Below are 22,349 nucleotides of genomic sequence, written 5' to 3' on the forward strand. Positions count from 1 at the left end.
TTCAAGAATAAGTCAACAGGAATCTCACATTTGTTTTGTTCTTCATGAGATCACATCATTTATTCTCTGTACTGCAGAATCCCTCCTTTCCAAGAAAAATCACACCATGTGAATAGCAACTTGGCAAGTCCAGACAGAAAGGTCTGTGCCAATAGCTAGCATATGCACTATGAAGAAATGCATACAAACATGACTCCAGGCCTGCAAATTGTTTAAGTGAAAGACGTTTGTGGAGGAAATTGTACAGGAAAGTCACATAAAATTGTATCAGCTAGCAGTTGCTGTATAACAAACCACACCAAAACTTAATGGTTCTAAACAAGACCCATTTACTTGCTTAGGAGCAATTAGGCTGTTGCTCAGCTAGGTGGGTGGGCCACCTGTTCTTTTCTCCTGAGAGCCTTCATATGCTGCAGGCACCAGCAGTGACTCTCTGCTCCTCTGCATCTGTATCATCTCTGCTTCAGCCTCCAGTGAGGCCCTTTAGAACTCCGCAGCTTTCTTAACCCCTTTGTAGCCATTCTATAATATATTTGTATGTGTGCACATATGTATATATTTGTATAGTGTGTAGTATGTAATCTGAAAGTGTTAATAATTAAGACTGAAACAAAAGAATCAGTGACTGCAAATAGCCAAGCTATCAAGTGCTATTGATATTAATTGTTAAGCAATCGGCCACAACACTGATATGGCTTATGAATTTAATGTTATTCAATAAATTCTGACATTGTGTAAAGACTAAAATCTCTCCTAAATACTATCTGCATACTAAGAATGAACATATCTATATCACCCTCTATTATTTGGAGTCCACAGAGGGTAGAGGCCATATTTAGATGGTAGAAATAGTAGCAGAAATAATAATAAAACTATGTTACTGTAGGTACTAGTTACTGACTCCACTACAGTTTATTACCTGTAATTGTGCTGTCTAATTAATGTTCATACCACTTCATAGGAAACTGTTACTGTTGTTTCTGGTCAAAAGATGAGACAATCTAGCCTTGTAGAAACACATGAAGTTGTGACGGGGAAAGGTGAAATTAAACACCAAGTGTGCCCAGCTACTCAGTCCATCCTGTTGACTACTGTGCTAGCCTACAATGCTATAGACGAGGACAAGCACTGAGACACAGCTGGGCTTGTGTGACTAGGTAGCAACATCTGCACACCAATGTATCACAGAGTTTTTCCTGCACTTTCGCACATTTTTTTCCCCTACAGCTATAACTTAGATTTTGCAGGTAGTGAAAGTGTCCAGAGTGATTTATTTTCATCTCAATTCCAACACATCTGGGCAATTTCATCAGTCTATGTGGAAAACTGATTGTTGTTTTTGTTTTGATTTGGTTTATTTAAAAGCAAAACCAAACCAACAACAACATGGCTTGCTCCGTAAAACTATATAAGTTTTTGCCTGGGGACATCTCCTTTGGCAGACAACCTGTTTGTAGGGTCCAATTCCCATCCGCTCAGTAGTTGAGATTAATGATGTAGGAAGGGTTTAAACACTCTAGGTGGCAGAATGGGCAATTTAACAGCAATGCTGTGCAAATCAATCCACCTTACATCTCACGCCTTGCAGAAAAAAGAGAAAAGGGAAATAAGTGGAAAAGGAGAAAAAAAAAGCAATATTTATTTCATTACAGAGAGCTGTAGGTGATTTCTTTGCTTGCCTTTTGTATTTATCTTCTTGTTTATCCTTAAACAACAAGCGTGTGTGAGCAGAAAACCTCTGCTATAATATACCTCCTATTGATGAAGATTTAGATATAACACAACCAACACCTTTCATAGTCAAAAACCCAGCTTCAAATGAGGGGAGGTCCTCTAAGAAGATGATTTCTGGACAGGTAAATATTGACAACGCTGACTCTTAGGAGCAGGAGGGGTAAGGTGGGTTCCAGCGCTCCAGGATTCTGACAGCACATATTTGTTGCTGAGCCAAGGAAAGAAGAACCATATGATCCAGAATTCCTTAAATATTCTCAAGCATCATGAAAAACTGAAACAGGCAATGCAGTGCGACTTCTAATTGGTCTTAATCATAAAAACCCAGAGTCAGATAAAGGGGTAAATGATGAAAGATCAGAGAAGTAAAGGAGCTAACCCAAGTCACCTTTTACCTCTAGGACTTCTCAGACGAAAAAAGGGTGAGCTCCTGTCTCCTCCTGCCTTATATTCCTCTTTCTGCCCAGCCATATCACTTCCTGTTTCCACCTCACAAGTGCTACTATTAAAGGCATGTGCTTTCCCAAGTACTGGGATTAAAGGTGTGAGCTTCTACTGCCTGGTTCTCTTTCTCTTTTAGACTGAATCAATTTCATGTAGCCCATGGTGGCTTTGAACCCCTGACCTTCCTGTTCTGACTCTCAAGTGCTGGAATTAAAAGTGTGGTACCACTGCCTGGCCTCTGTGGTTAACTAGTGGCTAGCTCTGCACTCTGATCTCCAGGCAAAATATCACCACAAGGCAAAGAATGCAGGACTATCCCTAGATGGCACTGAACTAGATTCGGATCTTGGTCATTTTGAAGACTTCCTCAAATTATTGAAGATTTTTGCTATATTTACACAATCATAAGAAAGGGCATGTGAAAATGGCCTGTATTTATGACAGCCACCACAACTGTGGTGCCCTTGCTGTAGGAGAAGCTGGTGGTTGTACTCTGGCCTCTCTTCCCTCCTCATCCACAGTGGTATAAAGTGGTACTGCTTCAACTGGCTCACGACTTCCAAGAGTGTAGGAAGCACTTGATTCCTCCTGTGACAGCCTGTGCTGGCAATAAAAATTCAGATGGATAGAGGCAGAATCATTCCAGATCAATTCCTAAAAGGGTTCCTGGTAAGATGCTCTCCTTGTTTCCTTGTTTGGATTTTCCTCAGTTTTGCTTCCTGGAATATGGGCACAATAGTGGCCACACCTGCAGTTATATACTGTTTTAAGGACCAGAATTCACACTGTGAGTTCAAATTTTAAGGGAGAAGATACCAACGTGGAGGAACATCATACCACATAATCTCCAAAGACTGGTGGTAGAGAAATATGAAGGAACCTGAGGTCCTGGGGACTATATGACAGAGCTGTCATACCACCCATCATGAAATATTATCCCACAAAAGAGAAAGGTGCCTTTCAGAGTTAAACCGTTGCTATTTTGAGTTTCTTTGACTTTTATCTAATTCTAGTCCTAGATGACACGTCCAGGAATGAACTTAACAGGAAATATAAAACATCTGTGCAAAGCAAACTTTATTTAGTGATAGACATAAATCAACACTGGAATTAGCAGAAAATCATGTTAATTTTCTAGTTGAGAAGATTTGATAGTATAAAAATATAAATTCTTCCAAAATGAATATGTAAATTCCTTGCAAACACGAGTCAAATTTACAAAAAAAAAAACTTTCTTAATGAATCTTAAAAGATCCATTTGTTGAGATGGCTCAGCTGGTAAAGGTCCATGCTATATAGGCCTGATGACCTGATTTCAAGTCCACTTCAAGGAGGGAGGAAAGAATCCACTCCACAGAGTTGCTTATGCACACCTTAGCATGCACTGTACACAAAAAAAACCCCACTCAATGATAACAATAATAATAATATTCTGAAATTCATCTGGAAAATTAATTTACATATATAAACACCTCAAAATATGAGAAAAATCATGAATAGAGACTATTTTAAAATATTAAAATTGCATGGATTAAAATAATGTATATATGCCTATATATATGCTTGATGAATATAAACAAATACATAAACATATAATTGTATAAAGGTAAAGATATATAGAAGTAAATATGTGTTTAATATTTTTCATTTTTTTGAGACAAGGTCTCTCTGTGTAACAGCTCTAGCTGTCTTGGAACTCAATTTGTAGACCAGGCTGGCCTCAAACTCACAGAGATATGCCTGCCTCTGCCTCCCAAGTGCTGGGATTAAAGGCTTGAGCCACCACTGCCTGGCTGTGTTTAATATTTTTTCCTATTTTTTATTAATAATTATTTTCATTCATTTTATACACCAATTGAAGTTCCCCCTCTTTCCTTCTTTCCCACCAGCCTCCCTCAAATACTGTCTTTTAAATAATTTATATCTTATTAAAAAAAAACCAACATATTGTGAATGCTGAAAGATCAGAGAAACAGAACAAACCACAGCCAACCTCACCTTCCCCCTTCCAACCCATCCTTCACTCCCCACTACAAGAAGGCAAGATCTCATCTATTTCCCCTTCCCAGGGCATCCATGATCCTGTTTGATCTTTCTTGTTAGCTAGTTTCTCTGGAGTTGTGGGTTGTCGGGTTATCCTTTGCTTTACTTCTAGTTCTTATGAGTGGGTACATACCATCTTTCTGAATCTGGGTCCTGAGTGTGTTTAATATTTTTAAAAGAGTGTTTAGTTGAGGCAATTAGGTAGACTATTAGGAAAAATGTGATTTGGTGTTTCTTTCATATAAGTTTCAAAAATACATTTCTACTAGGTTAGATGTCTAATGTAAATAAATATAAAAACACAATGATAGTGTGATATAGGAAATGATTTAAAAGTGTCCTGAGTTAGAAGACCTCTTTTAAACAATTCTTAGGCATTACTTATATACTGCTGTTTTGTATTTGAGGAAGTTATGGAATAATCTAGAAGCTCTTAAGGATTCAAAATATCTAAATTAAAAAGATTAATTGGGGTCTGGAGATAGTTCAGAGGTTAAGAGCAATTGTTTCTCTTCAAGAGGACTCAGGATTGAGTCCCAGCACTCACATGGTGCATCACAAACATTTGTAACCCCAGCTGAAGGGATACAATGGCCTCTTCTTGCTTCTGTAGGCACAAGCACCACATGGGTCATACATATATACCTGGAGACAAAACATTCACACACATAATAAAGAAATCATTAATAGAAGTTATTTAGCTGTTTTTTTTAGCAGTACCATAAGATACTGGTTTTTGTAACACGAATCTTAATAGGTCTTATTAATAAAAACAAACCCAGGAGCCAGGTATTGGGGTGAATGCTGAAAGATCAGAGAAACAGAACAAACCACAGCCAACCTCACCTCACCAACTTCTCAGCAGATCTTGTTTCCTCAGACTGGAATCCTCTGAATCTTCATCTGGAATGAATCTCAGCTGAACTGCTGCTAAAAGCCTAAAAGCTTAACCAGACCCTAGTTCCTGGTCCTCACACCTTATATACCTTTCTGCTTCCTTCCATCACTTCCTGGGATTAAAGGTGTGTGTCACCATGCCTGGCTGTTTCCAGGGTGGCTTTGAATTCACAGAGATCCAGATGCATCTCTGCCTCTGGAATGTTAGGATTAAAGGTGTGTGTGCCACCATTTTCTGGCTTCTATATCCAGTGGCTGTTCTGTTCTCTGACCCCAGATAAGTTTATTAGGGTGCACAGTATATTGGGGAACACAGTATCCCCACATGTCTTTCTCCTTTGGCTATTATGCCAAACTTGTGATTATTTATTGAAACGTTTGCCACCTGTTTTTAATAACTGTGCAAAGGTTTTACTTAGATGTGAATTGATAGCACTGTCAAAAGATATTCACTGTCAAGCCGGGCAGTGGTGGCACACACCTTTAATAGCACTGGAGCAGAGCAGCGATCTCTGTGAGTCGAGCCAGCTGGCTACAAGTGAGTCCAGAAAGACAAAGCTACACAGAGAAACCCTGTCTCGAAAAACCGGAAAAAAAAAAAAAGGTATCTACTGTCTTGAATAAACATGGATGTCAATCATTAAAAGGGAACTGGATATTCAGTTAGTTGTTACTTTCTCTATGAGTCTGGAACAATTGCTTTGGAAGGGAAATGTGACTAAGCAGAAGTCCTGAGGACCCCCGACTCCTGTCTGCCAGTGGTGTGAAATGGGTGGCTTCCTTCACATTACTGGACAAATAGTGACGTTTATGGATTAGTTGCATGTCATTAACTTTCACTGAACATTGTACGTTCTTCTAAATAAGTGTTCCAATGGGTCATAGTGAATTAGAGGCACAGGCATAGTTCCTAAATATTTTTATTGCTCATTTATATGAGCAATGATTTAGAAATTATATTTGGTTAAATGATCACAAAATAATCTAGTGTAAGATTGCTTCAAATCTCCTGAAATGTACTTGCAAACAGCAAGTTCCAAAACTGTATATATCCCAGTTAATCACGAATATCAGTTATTGAAAATCTATGCTATCTCAGAATTAAGTAAATATAAACGGGGATATTTAAGATGACTGTAAATAAAACTCAGCAGAATCGCCGGGCGGTGGTGGCGCACGCCTTTAATCCCAGCACTCGGAGAGAGGAGACTCTGTGAGTTCGAGGCCAGCTGGCTACCACCAGGAAAGGTGCAAAGCTACCAGAGAAACCTGTTCGAAAAACAAAAAAAAAAAAAAAAAAAAAAAAAAAAAAAACTCAGCAGAATCAAAGATGCCAGAACCAACTATGGAAATATTAATATGTGTTAGCATGTTCTACAGTTTAAGGGGACTTCAGATTGGCCATATGTCTACTTCCCTTTAAAAAATATCTTTTGTAGTTTTATAGTATGTACTATACACAGTCAGATACTATATGTATAATGTAGTATTTATATTTTTATAGTATATATAGTATCTTTACAGTAAAGAATAAATAGGGACTGGAAAATGGCCCAGCAATGAAGAGCACTGTCTGCCTTTCCAGAGAACACGGGTTCTACTCCCAGCATCCACATGTCAGTGCACAACCATCTGTAGCTCCAGTTCCAGAGACTCTGATGCCCTCTTCTGGACTCTATGAGCACTGCACACATGTGGTGGTGCCCAGACACACATGCAGGCAAAACATTCATGCACATAAAAATAAATAAGTCTTTAAATAATAATAAGTAAGTGCAATTTTGGTAAAGATCACATGTCTGAGGTGGGTTTGAACATGACAGTTTTCTGACTCAGGAGACACTGTTATTTCCATCCGATCAAAAGCAGCACTGATTATGAGTCTACACTGCTGTGCTGCAAGGGCTTTGCCCTGGGCTCACTGTACTTTGGCTGCCCTTATGATCCCTGCCACAGGACACGGTGATGCAGAGACACACACTGGGCTTCATTAATTTTAGTTATTTACTTTGGTGAAAGCTCCAGCCATGGATGGCATCCAAACAGCTTCTTCTTCTCTTTCTGTGTCAAGAGCACAAAATGACAAATGGAGTGTGATGTTACTGGAAGGAATTCCAAGTCACTTCTGTTTGTGCCCTGCAACCTAAGGGTCAGGCCCTGGAAAAAGGTATCCATGCCACTGTCTACACAAGAGTCAGGCCCTGGAAAAAGGTATCCATGCCACTGTCTACACAAGATTCAGTCAGGCCCTGGAAAAAGGTATGCATGCCACTGTCTACACAAGAGTCAGTCAGGCCCTGGAAAAAGGTATCCATGACACTGTCTACACAAGAGTCAGGCCCTGGAAAAAGGTACCCATGCCACTGTCTACACAAGAGTCAGGCCCTGGAAAAAGGTATCCATGACACTGTCTACACAAGAGTCAGGCCCTGGAAAAAGGTATCGATGACACTGGCCATGGTCAGGTATCTATGCTACTGTCTACACATGAGGTCTTGCATGCAATTAAATGGGAAAATGTAGTGTTCAAAGTCAATTCTGAGACAATTTGCAGGGAAGTGGGTGTGTGTGAGCAGTGTGAATGTGTGAGGAAGACAACCCCAAATTCTCATGTTTTTAAAATAAGAGTAGTACACTAAAGATACTTTTTATTGTTATGGAGAAATCCCTTCTGACTGCCCTAACTTCATAAATAGATACATTTGATTCAGGTCTTTGGAATCATCTGATTGGTTAGTACATTCTGTGTCTTATCTTACAAGCACCAGGACTTTACTTACACAGGGACAGGCAAGAAAGTAGGCTAAATGACAGGATGATGAAGTTACTCATATTCTGGGTGTCCTGAAATACCTTCCAGTGCTACCTAATTGTAAACATATCCCCTTTCCTGTTAAATCAATGGACGCTTTGGAGCCAACTCCATGTATTCAAATCCCGTCTTCAAGCTTTTCTAGCTAAAGGACCATAAACAATGTCCTTAGGCTGCTGAGACAAAGGGAGAAAAATCTATTTCAATAATACACAGAAAAGCCTGATCCTAGTAATATTACAGCTGTTTTCTCAAGTGTCATTATTGTTAGACTCCTCTACCAGAGTGCTCAGGTTAGCCTCAGTGAATTTCTCCCTTGTCATTGTGAATAGATTGCAGCTATTACCTGGAACTCTGGTGAGACGGGACAAAGACGAGACATAATCCACTGTAGCATTATAATAAAAACAAATCATGCCCGGTCCTTTTTCAACACAGTGTTCTAAACCTAAGTTCCTTCCATCTAAACCCTAATCTTTGCTGTCAGTTCAGACTGAGTGGTTCCCTTTGGCCTGACAACCACGGACACACTGGGATGTAAGCAATGAAGAAACGAAGGTAGGCGATGTGACATGGCATCAGGAAGTGTTCTGTACGTTTTTTTGTCATATTAGTTTACTCAGTCCTTGTAATGTCTTATGAGATGGAGAGAAAACAACACCCTGGATGTACAAGTGGTGAACGAAGCCTTGAGCTCCAGGAGAAGCCTTGAGCTCCAGTGGTTCCTGACTGCTGACGCTCTTGTGAATGCTTTTGAAACCGGGTGTCCTTGCATACCTCAGTAAGTAGTTCATTGTTGGTTACTTATTCACAGCGTATGAGTTTACCCTCCAATGAGGTTATAAGGTCGTGGAGGGAAAAGACCTTACTGTCTAGAGCTTGTGTTCTCCCGAACACCTTCCACAGGAGCATAGTTTTAAAATGTGTCTAACTGGTGAACAGGAAGTGACTGTTGAGGAGGAGGCAGGGACGACCCAGGGGTTTCATCCCAAAGCTTCATGCTCCATGCAACTGCTCTACTTAAAGCATATGCTTACTTGGAATTTGTGTTTGTGGAGAGGCTGACCAAATTTGCAATGGGGGGAATCTTAATGAGAGGAACCTTAGGCCTCCTAACTGTACAATAGTCTTGTGCCCAAAGGAGATGCTTAAAGGCTCTCTCATGAATCTTCATTTTGTCATATTTATAAGCCTTAGGTGCTAGGAAATGCCATGGTGACAGGAAGCTCAGGGGGCCATCTGTCCTACCTAATAAACAAGTTACATATTACTTTCTCAGCTCCAGTGTCCATTCCAGAATGTCCCGCTTTACCAATCCAATGATCTATGGTCACTCTCTACAAGCAGCAGACAGATGGGCAGCTTAAAAGGAAGCCTGTCCTGAGGAATTAAAATCAAGATTTTATAGTACAATAAAGCCCAGGCCCATATCTTCTTCCCCCATAAAACTTGCAGGAAGAAGGCAGAATTTAATTAAGATGCCATTACTCAGGAATTACGTATTCTATTTTTCTACTTGTTTCCAAAGTTCTGTCTTTCAGTTTTCACATCAGAACAAAGAAAGATGAGGCAGAAAAGGAGAAAGAGAGTTTAAGAGACAGGACTGAGGGGCCAGGAAAATTGTCACAGGAAAAGGCACTCTTCTTGTCAAGATTTACTTGATTTTTAGTTGTGTATATATGTGCGCATATTCACATGTATGTTAAGGTGCCCACAGAAGCCAGAGGAAGGCTGGGGGCTGGATTTAGCAGCTGTTGTGAGTCTGATGTGGGTGCTGGACTGATTTTTGGTCCCATAGGAGAGCAAATAAGTACTGCTGAGCCATCTCTCCAGCCCAGAAAGGCACATTTCAAAGGAACTTTCTGATTTAAGTCTGTTTTCAATCTCAATGCACATCAGAGGGGTCACATTAGAGGGCTGGATTTATAGTTTGGTAGTTGACACAAGGTCCATTTCCTGGTTCTACTACTTGACCAACTGTTTTAATGAAGTGAAATTATTCAACTTTTACAGTTCAGGCTGAGGTACTGTAACATCATAGGCTGAGTGGTGTGAACAAAGGAATTATGTTTTCCCATTTCTGAAAGCCGATTCAACATTTAAGGACAGGCATGGGGGACATTTGTTAAGGACTTCCCTGGCTTCTTCACATGCACTGGACAGAAAGAGGAACAGAGTTTTCTATGGCATCGGCTACAAGGCCGCTAATTCCATTCAGGAGAGCGTATGAACTAATTACCCTTAAAGGTCTGCATCTCCAGCCCCGCCACGTGGACTAGGCTTCATGATAGGAATTTTGGAGAGACATAAATATCCAAGGGAGAGACAATAACATCCTTTTGATTCCAAGTTTCCCCATCTGTAAAATGGAGATACCAGCACTACAGATCCCAATAAAATAACACAGATGGAACACTTACTTGCTCGGTGCAGGCCTGATGTGTAGCAGCAGTTGACACCTCAGGGTTCTCAAGGCTGTGCTTCATACTGACTGTGGGAGACAAGGAAGGGACCGTCTGCAAAGTGCAAATCGACATTCTTCCTAGGAGTATGCTGCCTGAGGCAAAACTTGATTGTGGCAAAATTAAACCAAACTATTTTTATAACAGCCTTGAGATGTGTTATTTATTTAAAGGATATGATATTTGTCGTATCTTCACTGAAGGGTGTTCTCCTTGCCAAAGCAGTCTGAGAACATTTTTTATCACCTGGAGAAAAAAAATTCAAACTATATGATTTCTCTAAGTTTTATGCTTCTGGAATAGTATCAGAATTTTTTCTTTGAAAGTAATTATCAGATGCATAATATAAAAAATAGGAAAAAGGTAAAAGATTCTTTTACTACCCTCAATCATAAGCTTATGGAATTATATAGTATCCTACCTAAAGTGAATTCTGCCTACAAATTCTGCCACATTACTTGGTGTACATCCTACACTGAGTCTATCACATGGTGAATGTTTCACAATTTTTTGTTTACTCACTGGGTATTTATATCCAATTCTTAGAAGTTTATTTAATGAGATCAAGAAAATTTTCCAAACCTTATTGGAGGACATTGGACCTCACTGGAAGCAATAATCATTTGTTAAATAATAATTTAGAGAATTTATAGTGGAGATGTGTGGACAGATTTTTCACACACAGAAATGACAAAGATATAAACTAAAGAACATTTTTTTTGAGTTTTGAGAAAAATAATCTTACTCTGTAGCCCAGGCTGGCTGTGAACTGGAGGCAATCCTTCTGCTTCAGCATCTCATGCCTTGTAACAACAGCCGTGAGTTACCATACCTGGCTACGGTGTCTCGTTTAAACATCTCATGTCGGTCTGTGTCAACAGTCCTCATCCCTCAGCATTTGCCCTGCGGGCTTCCTGTTTGGCCCCATGTGTTCTTGGTCCAGGGCTGACTGCAGATTCCTACACGCTTTCGATGGAGAGGAGAATTACTCTTAGCTAGGACTGGAATCACACTACAGACAGTCCAATCACTCTCCCCACAAAGTCACAGCTTTCCTCTCTTCTAATATATTTTCTCAGCTATAGGAAAAACTACCGTATGGGTTTTTTTGTCCTGCACTGGGACTGAACTTTTATAGTCCTTAGCAGAATAGTAGTTTGACTGATGAAAGTACTAGACGAGGTTATTGTCAGTAGACAGTTACCAAAGAAGGAGAGCAGAGAAGAGGCAAGTATCTGTCATTCCTATCTTAGACCAAGTTAGTTTGGACATGACCTATCAGGGGTCAGAAAGGAAAAGGGGATGTGTGACCAGATTTGGGGTTGGCTCACAGTGAAAGTGTGGTCTGGACAGCTGCTTGTCTTAGAAAAATTTTGCAGATATTTAATTGAGAATAAACTTGTAATTATTCATTCCCTTTCATCTTTCCTAGTCTTCAAATCCAACAGAAGTTTTGAATTAGGAAATGATCATGTCAATAAAATGATAAAAGCTCAGAAAAAGAATTTATCTCATTTTAAAGGTCAGCACAGGCAGTCTCCTCTTTTCTCACCTTCTCATTACTTCTCTTAAATTGGGAGTTTCACGAAGCAGGACTTCATTACCCTCCAGTGGTCAATCAGGTAGCTCATTTGGGAAAGGTTTCTAGAGAAGGAAGCGCCTGCCCTGCTTGCTCTATTCACTGCTCTGGCACCCGAAAGCACACTAATTAAAATCCCCTTATTTTAGACGTCAGATCACAGAAGGTGTTGGTTAGTGAAATCCTGATTATCTAAAGTTGTTCCATTAATAAAAGAAAAAAAAAGTTGAGGCAAAAATAGAATGCCCTAAATAGGAGCAGAGTAAAAAACAGGAAACCGATGCATGTGAGATGAACAAAGATTTAAATAGGTGATTAGGAGAGAAGGGAGGTTGATGTCCTGTTCGATCCTATTGTTAACTTGGCATAACCTTGAGGCACCAGGTACAGGGAGCCTCAGCTGGATTGCTCCTATCACATTGGCTGGTGGGTATGTTAATGGGCTATTACTTTGAATGATAATTGATTTGGGAGCATTCAGCTCACTGTGGGCAGTACTATCCCCAATCAGGTGTCCCGGGCTGTATAATAAAGTTAGTTAACCAGGACCCTGACAGCCAGTGAAAAAGCAATTGGCATTCCCCTGCTTCAAGCCCCTGCCTTGGGTTCTTGCCTTGGTCTCCATCAATGATGGACTGTGACCTGGAAGTATAAGGTAAAATAAACCTTTGCCTCCCCCCCCTTGTGGTGGTAATCTAATTGTACTGAAATGTGATTTTGATTGTTGGTTAATAAATAAAGTTGTCCGGGGGTCAGAGCTATTAGAGCCATAGACAGAGTGTGGCGGTGGTGGCACACGCCTTTAATCCCATAGATCTCTATGTGTTCAGGGATACAGCCAGCATTGGAGACATATGCCTTTAAGACCTGGAGGGCTGTACATTCAGACAGTGATGAGGCAGTCACGTGTTTGGGTTTACAACCAATGAGAAGACAGAATGACTGAAAAATCGACTTACAGACAGGAAGTAGCTCTCTTTCGCGAAGCTGGGACAGCAGGAGGAAGGGTGAGATTTTAGCTCTGAGCTCTGACCTCTCGGCTTTCTCTTTTACATTGTTTCTGTGTTTCTTATTTAATAAGACGGTTGATTACATCAATACCCCCTCCCGCCCCAAGTTGCTTTTGGTCAGAATGTTTTATTAAGCAACAGAAAACCAAGTTATGATAGAAGGAGAGGTCAGTCCCTCAAACTTCATCAAGTTGACCCCAATTGTTAATGGAGTGTCTTCTGACCACGTTCTCTTTTTATTTTAAAAATTATTTCTTTTATGTTTTGAGATTATAATTGCAACATTTTTTTCATTCCTTTTCCTTCTCCAAACTCCACCTATATACCCCTCCTTACTCTCTGTAAAATTTATGACCTCTTTTTTAAATTAATTACGTTATACACATATATGTGATTCAGATTAAAAAATGGGTTTAAGGTAAAAGTGTGTTTCTTACTCTAAACAAACGGGTGACATCGACACAATGTTCAGACTAGAAAAATGCAAAGTCTGGGCCACAGGAATGAGATGATCAAAACCGGCTGAAGGAGAAAAGAGGGTCTAGGGAGGGAATCCAGGGAGGAACAGCTAAAACCAAAGGGTATTTCAGGGCCCATATGGGAAATGAATACAGTAGAAGCTCCCTATGGCATATACATGGATGAAGGCAATCTAAATGAGATGACCAAATAATGGGGGAAACAGAGCCTTAACTGGATGTCTCTTGTCACCAAATGAAACTTTTATGGCCAGGAATTGGTCACATCTAATCAAGTTGTTGGTCAAAGGGACACAGTGGGAACTCCAAATACCCCAGGCTGTTGCCAACACTATTGGTGGCTGTCCACAAACTGACAGGAAGGCCCTGTTGCTGCAATCTACACAACTTGTTGAACGTGGAGACGTTGGGCTTGTGTCTACCTGGAGCCATCATCTATGGACTAGACGTCATGGTGCTTGCAGATTCTCAGCACACTACCGAAGGAGCAAGGTAAACACCAAGCCAGCTACAAAGTGTCCGTTCTACAATGATGACCTTCCTGCAAGATGGACTGATGCAAGAGCGACTTCCTCCAGGCTTGTGAGAGTAACTAAGCAATGTCTGATTGGATTTAGGGCCCACTCCATGAGAGGGAACCCATACCCAACACGCTCGGGGGCCCAAGAACCTGAGACTAGATAGGCCGGGGACCTCAGATAAAAACCCAAAACTATTATTCTGCTAAAGGAACACAGCAATGAAATGAGTCCTAATGACATCCTGCCATACTCATAGATCAGTGCCTTGCTCAGACATCATCGGAGAAGCTTCTTCCTGCAGCAGATGGAAACAAATACAGAGACCCACAGCCAGACATTATGCAGAAAGTGAGAGATCTTGGAACACTCAGTCCTAACTAGGATATCTCCATTAAATCCCTCCCCTCAGGGTGCAGGGAATCAGCAGAAGAGGAGGTGAAAAGCTTGTAAGAGCCGGACGGGATGGAGGACATTAAGGAAACGAGGCTTTCTAACATAGCAGTGGACCGGCCGGGTACACAGGGTCCGCACTGGGCTTCGCCAGATGGGATCCCAGAGCTGAAAGGAGAAGTGGACACATGTCCCCGTGCCCAACCAGGAAGCTGTGTCCAGTGGATAACCACTTGCAAATGAAATATCAGTTCTCCCCAGCAAAGTCTCACTGGCAAATACAAACTACTCTTAGAGCCAGGCCCCATGACCAGCAGTGGATGACCAACTCAAACTAAACCCAGTGGCATCTTTGGAGGTTCTTTGTCTCAGTAGCTTTACAGACACACTTAAAAAAAAAATCTTACAGGTCCTTTTCATATATATTATGGCTTCCAGTTTTTTTTTTAAATTTTTTAGGTGAATTCTATGTGTACCAATGTGTATATTTACATGCATATCTCATTATTTTTCTTTGGTTCCTTTTTTCTGTTTGTTTTGTTTTATCTTATTTTATTATTATCCTTTAGATGCCCATTGGTTTCTAGCAAGAGACAGAGAGGGTGTGTGGATACTGATGGAGGAGAAGGTAGGTGGTATCTCAGAGAAGTGGGGGACGGGGGAATTATAATCAGAATATATTGTAGGAAAACATCTATTTTCAATAAGAGAAAGAAAAGAAGAAAATAAAAATTTTAAAAAGAGAGAGAGAATGACAAAATCTCCCTAGGAGCAGCTTGATGGGGCCAGTCTGAAAGTTCAGTCTCCGTGAGTGACTCCTCGCTGGTTTGGGGAAGCTGCCTCGCCCTTCAGGGAAGCTCTGATCTCAGAATGGGGTGATGCTGTGGGACCTACTAGGAAAGGGCTGTGTCTGTCCGTGCTCTGTGTATAGGTCACAAGCTAAAAAGATCAAAGTGTGTGACTGTACTGTGGAACTTACAAACAAGGAAGCAAGTGAGAATCAATACATTTTTATGTGTTTCATTATTTATTATAAAAATAAGTCAGCACCAGCAGCAAAAACTGGCTGAGAACAAGCCATTCTTGGGAACTTGCTTTCAGTCTTACATAATTGGCAAATAGTATTGTCAGGGTTGTTTTTGTTTGAGAGGAAAGTATAATCAACTCAGCAATCTGACCTTGGAGTTCTGAATATGGTTGCCATTCGATAGATATTGAGCTCTCCCCTCGGCCCACACACATACCCTGCATCTAACTGTGAATAACCCTGATTTGTTTTGAGAAAAACTGTAGTGTGAGCATGTGTGTGTGTGTGTGTGTGTGTGTGTGTGTGTGTGTGTGTGTGTGTGAGTATGCAGTCTAGTGGTAAGAACCTTGCCTGGCATGCATAAGGCCCCCAAGTTCAATCTCTAGCACTGATAAAAGCAGGGGGAAAGGCGTATAAAAGTAAAAGATCACCAGCGCCACCAGCATCTGCATTATACACACCTTTCTACTAAGCCTGTGGTGTGCAGTAGAAAGACACTGTGTTCAGGGGGAGATACCTCAAGTGACTGAAGATCTGGGAAGGAAGTGAAGGCTGTTTGTAAACGTCAGCCTGTTTCTCTCAAATGTCCTTCTCTCTAGGTGATTCTCTCTCCTGAAATGACAGTCACTGTACATTTAGACTGTAACTTAACGAAAGCTCAGTCACCATTTCAGAAGTTAGTCGTAAGACGTCATGCTTAGGACATGCATCGAATACAAGACCCTTGGGTGTCCTGGTTCGGGCTTGTGTTCAGCCTCCTCAGTAAGTACATGCCCTGCTGGGAATGGTGTGGTCAAAGGGGTGCCAAGGCTCTTACCAAGGTGATAGAGTGTGACTCAGTGATAGTGTACTTGCCTAGCATGCACAGGCCCTCAATTCACACCCAGCAGAGAGCCAGAGAGAGGAGAGGGAGGGGGAGGGAGGAGAGATAGATAGATAGGTAGGTAGGTAAGTAGATAGATAGATAGATAGATAGATAGATAGATAGATAGATAGATAGATGATAGAGACAGAGACAGAGAGAGGAAGGAGGGGAAGGAGGAGGAGGAGGAGGGGGAAGAGGAGAAGGAAGGGTAGGACAGGACAGGAGAGAATCTCCAACCCTTTGCACTAGGAATGAGGATCCAGTCAGGACTAAGATCAAGGAAGCACAGGATGCAATATTGCATCCTTCACCAATTCCATCCTTTATTACAGGATTTCCCTGCTCCATTCTTCCTCTGCTCTTGGCATGGGAGGTCTGAGAGTGCTCACAACAAGGGTCTCAACCAGGTGGAACAGGGGCCAGTTCATTCTTGAGTTCTCTGGAAACGGATGCTGTGTGAGACAAGCCTCCCAGGCCCGAGGTCTGTTGCAGCTGGCATCTACAGCTCTCTTCTGCAACCCTGAAAAGACTCTAATAGGAGAAAGCAAACAGAAGAGCAGGCTCACCGGTGTCAGTCTGACCGACAGGTAGGGCGGAGTCAGGACCGGTCCAGCCGGTCTCTCCCTAGGACTGAGGGGGATGATGAGTGTAGGATAGCCCAGACTTCCCCATTCCACCAGAGAGAAACACACTGGTCTGGGAGTCTTGTCAAAGCAGGAACTCGCTTTATTGATTGCATCAGGAGTGAACTTAAATAGGTTGGGGTGATGGGGGTGGGGTGGGATGAGGATAGCGGGCCAATGAGATGATGCTATCTCAGCAGTTACTAGGCAGAGGCAATTCTAGGTCGCCAAACAGGAGCTCGGCTCAGGAAGTTACACTGGACCTGACACCCAGACTGGAAGAGTGAGGAAAGCGTGGGTCACAACATCTGAACTCACGTTTACCTTTAAAATCAAACCATAACACAGTAACGGCGACTGAAAATGCTACTGGTGTTTATATTAATGAGTGGCAGCCATGTCTCTGCCAATATGAAACCCAAGCATTAAATGACCAGCTGCCTCTTCCTGTATCTTAGGAGTCAGTGTCTATGAAACCTAAGAATTCCACCACCAGGTTCACAAGAAAAGCAAATTAAACCCCACCCAACAGACCAGAGGAGCGAGCCCCATCCCACCCCCAGGTTGGCAGTCACACGAGTCACTCATCCTGGGAGTAGATCCCTTCAGCAAGTCCCAAGCAATCTGCACCAAGCAGTAATGTGGGCTTAAATAACCGAATCAGAGATGTACCAAGTAATCTGTCTTAGAAAGGGAACTAGGAAAAGGTACAGCTATTCAAAAAGAATTCAAAAACTAGTGTACACATAAGCAATAACATATGTCAGCAAAACAAAAATATAATACTTATCGTGTAAAAATGTGACAAAATTATTTAATAGCGAAAATCATTCCCATCATTAAGAAAGGCTCAAAACAACTGCTTGCTATTTTAATTTAATGTTCAATCCAATACATCATGATACTCATTATACACAGAGGGGAGACACATGTGCATACATACACAGACCTATATATTTAGGGACACATGTACATTTGTGCATACATTATTAGCATCAACATTGTGATAGTTATCTTGGCTGTTAACTTGACTGGCTCTGGAATCAACTAAGAGAAATGCCCTTAGGTGGGTCTGTGAGGGTATATCCAGGTTGTTAACTGGGGTGGAGGGGGTAGGTCCCAGAGTGCACAGTACCTTTTGGCAGTGGTGGCCTGGATATAAGGAAGTCTGAGGGGAAAACAAAGCTACTTTTGCCTGTCTGTTTTCACTTCCTGCTGGTGAGTGGGTATATTCCTTTACAGTCAACATTGCCATCATTGGCTGGCATGGAACCTAGATTCCTCAGTCTTCCATGGGTCTCTCCAAGGATTCTCCCTCCATTCCTTCAGTGCCAGATTGGAACTGGAAAGACGTTCAACCTCATGGGCCTAATGAGCAGGTATGGTGTTCTGAATCTCTCTAGTGTGCAGGTTACTCAGCTGGAATCATGTAAGTGGGTCTAATAAATCCTCTTGGTATGTATATTCATCCTATTACATCTGTTACTGACTAATACAATCATTTTTAAATTCAAGAAATGTTTGCCAACTAAAGGTTCCTCTCAGCCCTTTGGAGAAAGAGGGATGCAGGAAACCTTAGAGGCCTAGTTTGGACCTGAGACAATGCAGTATTTGAAAGATCAACACAGAGCACCACACACTCTCCAGACTTCTGACCTTAAACCCAAACCTGAAAACCATCATGGTTTTTGAAAACTGCTCTTGGATTTGGCTGAAGAATCTGTGTACAATTTCCCTGTTTCTCAGTTTTACTTGTTAGATGGATTTGCATGAAAACGGGATCCCTTTTTTAAGAGTTCATCTGTCCCCACTGTTCACTCCTCATTTAGAGTCACAGTTTAGCAGCAGACAGAGAACAGCAGGAGGGCAGCTTTTAAATGACAAACATCTTGTTTTCATGCAAATGATTCAAATAATGTTTTTGAAGTCAAGTGTAAGACTGATGCTACGCAAATGACTTGGCTATAATATACTTTCCTTTCTAGTCTAAGTTTTTTTCCAAAGTGCTTACTCTATAGAGCAAAGATTCAGAAGGGGTAAAAATGTTTTATCTAACAAATGTTGGCACATGTTGTCAAGAGAATCAGTTATAAGTGATATGTAACAGAGGTCACATGTCACCAAAGAAAAGGCTCAGATTGTGTTTAATCAACATTTGTGAAAGCCCAAATAATTTGATTGTAATCTTGAAATGTTCTAAACTAGGAACAGAATACTCTAGAATAAAATGTCATTGCGTCATGCTTCATTTATAGAAGTAAAGGTTTTCATGTTTGTTCCTCAATTGTATTATACCAGATACATAAGAAACTAGATAGTTTTTAGTTGCTAATCACAGTACTGCCTTTAAAGTAGTGTTCAAATTTATAATTATATACTAATACCCAAAACTACTGAGAAGTCCAAAGCCGAATCTTTAAGTTATAATTGTTAAATAAATTGTCTGTTTATTTAGTTTCTATTGCTATGCGAAGACAACATTACCACGGCCACTCTTATAATAAAAACATTTCATTGAGGGGGCTCCCAGTTTCAGAGGTTCAGTCCATTATCATCATGATGGGGAGCATAGAGGTATGCAGGCAGACATGGTGCTGGAGAAATGGCTGAGAGTCCTACATTGTGCAGGCAACAGGAAGTTGACTAACTCAATGGATGGTATTCTGAGCATCAATTCTGAAATCTCAAAGCCTGCCTCTCTCCAGTGATACACTTCCTCTAACAAGGCCATACCTACTCCAACAAAGCCACACCTCCTTATGAGATTATGGGGACCAATTACATTCAAACTACCACAGCATCTTTCTAACACAAAAACTTAAAAGTGTTGAAAGATCCCTAATAGAGCAAAGTGTCTGTGAGATTATGGGAACCAATTACATTCAAACCACCATAGTGTCTTTCTAACATAAAAACTTAAAAGTGTTGAAAGACCCCTAATACAGCAAAGTGTCAGAACAAGACCTTGCTCGGAGCATATATTTAATAATTGATGATTTCCTCTAATGTGAAGCTGACAAACACATAGGGAAAATGGTGTAATTTTTGCCAAAGTTATAGCTAAGTCAAAGGAGAAAAGTGTTACCTTAGTTATCTTTTTATTCAATTTCTTTGTGTGAAAAAAATACATACACATAAAATAAATCTCTCTGTATGTGAATTTATCTGTTATTTGTGGTTACATAACAAAGCACCCCCAAACTGACTGGTGTAAAAGGACAATGACATCATTTTCCATGACTCTGGTAGTCCTTCTGACGATCTCACTTGGGATTGAATACGTGTCTGTTGCCCTTCAGCTGGAGCACACACACAGGGCTGGGTTGAGCTGACACTCTTGATACAGCGTAACTTTGGATGTGGCCATTCCTCTTTCTGGGTGATGATCCCAGCTACTTTTGTAGTGACTGCATTGCATGCTAACTCTTACATGTGAACCAGTCTCCAGCTTCAGCTTGCCCTGTGTTTTCTGTGTCCCATGACTAATGGGAGAGGGGCCATAACCCCAATGGTGTGATCAGCAGGAGGCAAAGTTTTCTGAGGTCACTTGTCTAGCTGTACACTCTAGTAGGAAAAAGTGACTGCTCTGAAATAAAACAGCATGCTTAGACAACCTTCTTTGAGAGGAGTGAACAAGACCATGTACTTTTTTTTAGTGGGATGCCTTTTGGTCAAAGAATGACTTCATAACGGTATTTAAAAAATCTCTAAGAACAGGTTTCAAGGCACAGTGGCCAACATAACTTACTTTACATGCAACAGCAGCTTCACTACCCTGGGGATGCAGACAGGGTTCTAATGGTATTTAGAAAGGACAGTTTCTCGGAGTGGTCCTTATTGACAGCAAGAGTACAAGCATATTCGGCCCAGCTCAAGCCATGCTCTATCCTTTACATTCCACCATTGAGGCAGATACACTGCATTTATAACCTTGCATGTAGCTCCAAAGCTGAACAGCTAATTGTAACAGGCACAGTCACAGCAGCTCAGTAACGTTCACACAAAATTGCATAACGGCATCAAGTAGAAAATCAGGCAGTAGCATCTCAAGACGAGGCGGTATATTGGGGAAGGAAAGAGTGGGTGGGGACTAATCAGCAAGAAGTATTCCCAGACAGGAGAAGACTACGTTGAATTAATGCATCAAAAAGAAAATACATTGTTTTGAAAAGAAATAAAGTTAAAGAAATTTCTAGCAAATTAAAACTAAGGAACACTGTTATTATTATTATTATTATTATTATTATTATTAATCAATTTATTTATTTGACACAGAGTCTCTCTAAAGAGCTCTGGCTGTCCTGGAGCTCACTATGTAGACTAGCCTAGAACTCACAGAGAACCTCCTGCCTTTGCCTACCAAATGCAAACTGTCATGCTCCCTGATGCCTGGCCTAAGGGACATTATTAATCTACCTCTGGGGTGAAGGCCGCTTGCTGGCTTTTACATATTCTGTTTACATTAACTAAATAACCACATGACTTGTTAACTTCTCATATTACCTTTGCCATGTAACAATATTTCAGTAGTTCATACATGCACATAAGGTACATTTGCCTGTCTTTGAGAAAGTCGCCATGCTTAGCCCGCAGCTGCACCGGCATTCTGGCATCTAAGACATCCTAGGGCCACCAAAGCAGAACAGCTGGCATTGACCTCTGGGCCTCAAGGTGCAGCTGCAGGAAGGAAAGCCCCCTCCGGCATCTCCCCAAGTTAAGGTAGACTGAACATGAAACACCTGCCATATAAACCACTATCAAAGTATGTCCCCAATTCCTTTCGACTGCTTTTAAACTCTCTCAAGCAAATTTCTGCTGCTCAGTACGGCTCATTGGATCAAACTGGTTTTTACCATGAACACTTGCTTTATTTACTCGAATTTCCCCAGCCTTCCACGAATTTTAAATCCTGGCCTCTGTCTAAACACTCTCATTTATCTAGTTAGTGACATAGCCAGAGCATGAATTAAAAAAACAGAAATTAACTGCTGAATCCGGAGTCGTGTAATGAATGATTCTGAGAAAATGCTTAGTTTCCACGCTAAATCCCAGTACTTCTGCCAATGATGATGATGGAAACGCTTGTATATTTTTCAAAGCTGGCCTGCCACGCTCCCTGCTGTACTGATTGTTCCAAATTAGAGATCCGCTGCTTCCCTGTGGGCATCCTGCTGGAACATATAGATTTTCTATTGAGCTGCTAGGGTGGTGCTTCAGTTCTGCACAGTAGCCAATTTAAGGAGATTGGAGCAATATATGCAATCCTGCAGCCCTGTCAGCATTGACGCTGTCTGACCAAGACTAATATTATGGGCTGGGGGCACACGTCTGGTGGAGAAGTCAGAACCCCAGCCAAACAGAGCCAGTGTGAGCTGCCAGAGAGGACGAGTTAGGGAGCCGGTGTTAGCGTATTGTGTTGTCTCTCTTTATCTGAAGACAGGGTGGATAACAAGTAACTTCCCC

This window comes from Peromyscus leucopus, chromosome 17 (assembly GCF_004664715.2).
Source record: "Peromyscus leucopus breed LL Stock chromosome 17, UCI_PerLeu_2.1, whole genome shotgun sequence".
NCBI classification, from domain to species: domain Eukaryota; kingdom Metazoa; phylum Chordata; class Mammalia; order Rodentia; family Cricetidae; genus Peromyscus; species Peromyscus leucopus.